Raw genomic sequence first — 5428 nt, forward strand, 5'->3', positions numbered from 1 at the left:
GTGAGAGAGAGAGAGAGAGAGAGTGAGTGTATGTGTGTCTGTATACGTGACTTCCTGGTTACAAACGTTCTAACCGCATCTCTAGTCATAAAAGGGTATCTCCCCTCAGCCTCGTATATGGCTTAACCTCTTTAACAGTCCACCATTTACATGGTGAGCCCATACTGTAAAGGGCAGGAAGTGAACATTCCTTACCAAATAAGGAAACCAGAATCTTACATAGATTGGGCCTGCAGTTGAAAACTATAGCTAGTAACATCCCCAACATCCTACATGTGGGGGAGGAACAGAAAAATATCTGAACATACAGTTCAAGACAAGGTCCAAGCACAATAATGACAACTTTTAACAAAATCACTCCAACACACACTCCCCTAGCCTGGCACATTGGTTTGCTCCAGGAGCTCATAAGCAGGTGATTGAGCTGCTTTTACTCTTTACAAAGTGAGTACTGTTAACACTTCTCTTTTTACATATACAACTAATTTAGGTTACAGACAAATGTTTAAATGTGAACAGCTCTAACACGGGTTCTTTTCCTGACACAGGTAGGATGGCCAGTCCCCCTGTCTCTTCACCTTTCACGAGTCACTTAAATAACAACCCAAAAAACCTAATAAAGATCACAATCAACCAGTGTGTGTTTTTCTTCATTATGGTTTTTAAATACAAATCAGTCAGTCAATTAATAAAAATACAAGTAAGGGTAATGGAACCCCTGGTCTCCATTACACACATAAATACCATAAAGACACTAAGTCGTAGAGCTCTGAACTCCTTGCTTTTATGATATTTACACTTCTTCTTGGCCTTCTCCTTCACTCTGAGTCACTGCAGGATAAACGCATCAGCTCAGACATTCAATAATTAAAATATGTGTAGGTGACCGTTTGGCAGAAGACGATGTCGAGGCGGTACTGCAGTGACACGTCCGTGGCTATCGTCGGGGCGGTGTCCTGCATCAGCAGGAAGTCCATAGACTTCTTGGCTTTGTTGCTCATCGTGGCTCTGTAGTCCGTGGGCGTGGCCTGCAAAAAGTGTAAATAAACCATCAGAGACCAAACACAAATATGCCTTCTAACCACTAGTTTAGACAACATCTTGCAAAGAGTGTGTATTTCAGAGTGCAGTTGTTTTTAAATTTGACAGAAACAGAAAAAAAGACGGAACAGAAGGACAACAGGGAAAGCAGAAGCACCGACACACTGAAATCTTTTAGGGTCAAGCTCCAGAACTAGCCACAAATCCTGCTGGAAAGAACCTAAAAATACTTAAAAATACTTGCAGAGATCTAATGGAGCCGTTAACTCAAAAGCCTGGTGTCAGGCATGTTCTTTAATAAATAAGAAACGAGCTGATATGTTACAGACCCCAGTCTTTACGTAAAGAAAAAGCTGACATTTAGAGCGGTCTCGCAGCAGATTTTAAAACAGTGACACTGATTTGTGGGGTTTTTGTGCACAAATTTGAACCTTTTTGTTTTATCCATGTCCTTGAACACAGCTTGTGACTTGGGCGCTTTCATATGTACCGATTCATTTAGGTTTGTGCACTGAGGCCAGATTTAGGTATTAAAAACGAGTCAGTCATAACACTTCTTACATTAGTTAAAAAGCTGAGCTTACACTAAACCAACATTTAAATTTCCCCTTGTGGGACTAATAAAGGTATATCATATCATATCATTACTACAGTATTGCTGCAACATTGTAAAGACAAAGATGACACACGGACCAGACATAAAACACTGAACACTTTTTAAAGAAGAGTCATTTAAGAGTATTTTCTCTAGAATAAAGTCGGCTGATATGGTGAAGGAAAAATCTGCTCACGAATCCTCCAACTTCTTAAAAGTAAGGAGTGACCTGAGCTGGAAATCAACATGAGAGGGATGACTCAAGAAGAAGAAGAAGCAACAAGAAAAGAAAAACAGAGTTCAGAGTCTAGTTAAGATATTAAGCTGTATCCACAATGTGTGCCAAGAAACTAAGCTTGTCTGTTCTCATGCTAAAGAAATAAAAAATCTGGAATCAGAAAACAGCCAATAACTGCTGATCAACTCACCCACTCCTCTTCGTGCCAGTCCACGTGCAGTGACGACTGGCTGTTGTGACCGCTGTACTTTGCTCTCAGCGTATCCTGGTCATTGCGGAGCACTACTTGTTCAGACTCAGCGGAAGGAGAAGCTTTGGTTGCGATGTACTCGCCCCGTACTGCGTTCAGGGCCTAAATAGCTGAAGCTAGCAGCTTGCAGCCGCACACTGTCACCAGCTGACGGGTCTGAAAGGAAGAGGGTATGAATGAAATATGAAGCGTCCCCACGTAACGTCAAACACTTTTAGTACCTTGTCAGCCAGACTGGCGAGCGATTGGTCTTTGGCAGCTTGAGATAGCCTCTGCATAATAGCTGACCTGAGTCTTCTGCGTGTTGACGTGGGCGATGATCTCTTTGGCTCGGACAGTGTCCTGGGGTATGTGGATGATGACTGAGCTGGAGAGGGCACTACTGCAGGGAACAAAGACACACAGACACGTCTTTATCCAAGCTGGGACTGAGGATACTCTTACACTCACCAGCCACTTTATTAGGTACATGTGTTCAAAAGCTTGTGGCAGCAATTTAGTGCATTTAGTCAAATAAAGACAATAGAGTGGCCTGCAGGTGTATATTTTTGTAATGTTTCTGTCTTATGCCTGAAATATGCTTCAGCAGGAAATATACGCTGTAACTGGAAACAACAGTGTGGAATGGACCGGTTTAGTGTTAAGAGGTGTTACATCTGAAGTTAGAACGTAAATTTCCTGCAGAAATCTAAATCAAGCTTCAGAGGTACTGTTCCAAAAATATAGGGAGGGACGTTACCCACCAGATGTAAAAACAAACACTGTCTGCATGCACATGCCTGCTCTCAACGAGCCTAATCGTGGCTTAGAAAAAACAAGGAGGAGCCGACTGCCGGGGACGGAGAGCGATACCACTCGCTTCACAAATTCAGACCATCTGTGTAGAAGAATTTTAGAAACGTCTCATTAATATTGTCAGGATTTGACTTGTTTTTGATAGACTTTAAAATGACTGAATTTATACAATGAGCAGTATTCATATACAACTTTGTGACAAAGGATTTGCTCATTTTAAGGTAACACACATTTTAGTTCTATATTAGTGAACACATCACCGATGCGCTACGTGCCCTTTTTTCCTTGCATTAACATGATAAGCTGTGCAAAACCCCATTCTTCCAGCTTAAAACTGAAAATACTTTGTTGTACAAATCTTAAGGATAAGATAAGAAGAACTTTATTTATCCCGAGGGAAATTCTTTAGTCATACACATACTCAATGCAGCAAGAGAGACAGAGGAACAGAGGAATAAGATATACCATATATACAATAAGAATACTACTATTACAGTAATATACAGTAGGATAGTGCAAAATACAATATCAAATAACTCTAATGAAGTTAGTTCAGTCAAATGAAAACAAGCAAAGCAGTGCAAGGACTCACCATTCCTCCTCATTTACGCTGATTGTAAAAGTAACAAAAGCAAAATTAAGAGGAAGCCATAAAATGGGAACTGAAGTATTAATGCAGAAATTGAAGAAACAAGATGACCAAAAACGACTGTTTAAATACAAATCACAAGACGAATAAAGCAAAATATAAAAACCCAAAACAGGAGCAGAGGTCATCGCTATGCCATTGCATTTGTCCCTAACCACCAGAATCCCTCACGTTAACTTTTATCAAGTGGAAAAAAGTGAAGCTGGCGTTCATCCTCCAGCTTCACTGTGCTAATGTTATGCTAACAAACCTGTGTCGCTAGCAATCACGTAGCACAACATTATATACCAGGTAGTCCAACTTCAGTAACCCTGCACTCCATACTGTATATAAATGCCACTTGTTTTGCACATATTCAACTCTGTATATTTTATATATTTTATTATTATTATTATTATTATTATTTTATTTTATTTTTTTACTATTTAATTTGTAAAAATGTGTATACACACACACACACACACACACACACACACACACGTAGGAAAATATTTAGTATACACATCCAGAAATGCATACACTATTATATATTGTACATATATTTATTAGTTTCAGGTTGGCCATTCTTGTATTTTGCTCGTTTGTGTTGTTGTGTTTGCACATCTCTGTTGCTTGTGGGGCTCGCACACAAGAATTTCACTCGCATGTGCTGACAGGTCCCCACCTATTCTTCACGCCGCACTGTGCCATCTTTCGCTGTCTCAGTCCCCAAACAAGCTCTCTTTTTCGGTGGAGAAGTAGTCTCCTCATCTGCAGTGTGAACAAATTCAAATTGTGAGCAATGGGAAGGTCAAGCAGCATGCACAGCGTGGTTCAGACTGATAACACTACCAAAAGGAAGCCAAACACTGTCACCCTTTACAACAAAACAAAGTGTGGCGTGGATGTGATGGATGCCAGGATTGTGAGTGATTGCTGAAAATGTTGTAATGTACTCACTCGCTTTTTATTATTATTTGTAAATATGTGTACAAATGGTTGGTTTTTTGTACTGTTTTTATCAATAAATCTCAGCAACAAAGGAAATACACCCATGTGTGTTGATTGGCAAACTGAAACACTCCAAGTTGGTGACTTTTGGAGATTTATTTCCCTGGATGATTGAGAATGCATCAAGATGAAACACAGAAGGGAAGTTCACAGCTTTTAGCAGCTCCCCCACCCCCTCAATCACACACCCCCACTCCCCTCCCTCCAGAATTCCTAGGTAACAACCTAATATACATATCTTCCACTTCCAGCATTTGACTGCTCTCCGGCTTTTAAAGGTAGAACGGTAGAAGCCTGGGACTCCAGGTGCTACACCCCCACAGTTTGCCCTGCCAAACCGTGACAAGTATTTACTTTTAATATTGTATATTATATAATATTGTATTTTGTATCATCACAACACAGCTGTATGTGATATAAAGAGGGAGATGACACACAGGCTGCATTTAAATAAAATAAAATAAAGAAACCCAAATAGTATAAACAGTTGTCAGCATATCAGTATTCAGCCATGGCTGAATGCTATATATTGCGCCTGGCCTGCTCAGGTGTGCTGCAGCTACTCCCAGAAAGAGACACAGGCAATTATGAAGATAATCTATAATCATCTGGTCTAGATGACTTACCTATTTGCTCTTCCCATGGTTTGGTTTTTCAGCCCATTTAACTTTTTATGGGCTGAAAAAATATTTTCAATCAACTGAGAAAACAGCTCCAACACTTTGGTTGCTATTTAACTAAAATATGTATCTGTTCGTGATTTAAAAATAATAATTGAACAGTGCATAAAAACTTTAAAATAGGATTTTTAAGATATGCATATTTTAGTGGTACACCCATTCTTATTTTTTCCCCCTTTTTCCCGAAACA

General features: G+C 39.8%; 1 long non-coding RNA gene across 3 annotated transcripts; it reads right to left on the bottom strand.

Moving 5' to 3' along the window:
- On the bottom strand, positions 1 to 3743 carry LOC113008946 (uncharacterized). 3 transcript variants are annotated; one of them, XR_003270093.1, is made up of 5 exons: positions 3512 to 3743; positions 2868 to 3001; positions 2346 to 2506; positions 2065 to 2280; positions 1 to 1028 (listed from the first exon to the last, which is right to left on the bottom strand). It is a non-coding gene; the product is annotated as an uncharacterized LOC113008946 (long non-coding RNA). The 3 variants fall into 3 exon arrangements; XR_003270094.1 differs by lacking the exon at positions 2868 to 3001; XR_003270092.1 differs by lacking the exon at positions 3512 to 3743 and having other exon boundaries at positions 2868 to 3504.
- Positions 3744 to 5428: the final 1685 nt, after the last annotated feature.

This window comes from Astatotilapia calliptera, chromosome 17, assembly GCF_900246225.1.
Source record: "Astatotilapia calliptera chromosome 17, fAstCal1.2, whole genome shotgun sequence".
Lineage (NCBI taxonomy): Eukaryota > Metazoa > Chordata > Actinopteri > Cichliformes > Cichlidae > Astatotilapia > Astatotilapia calliptera.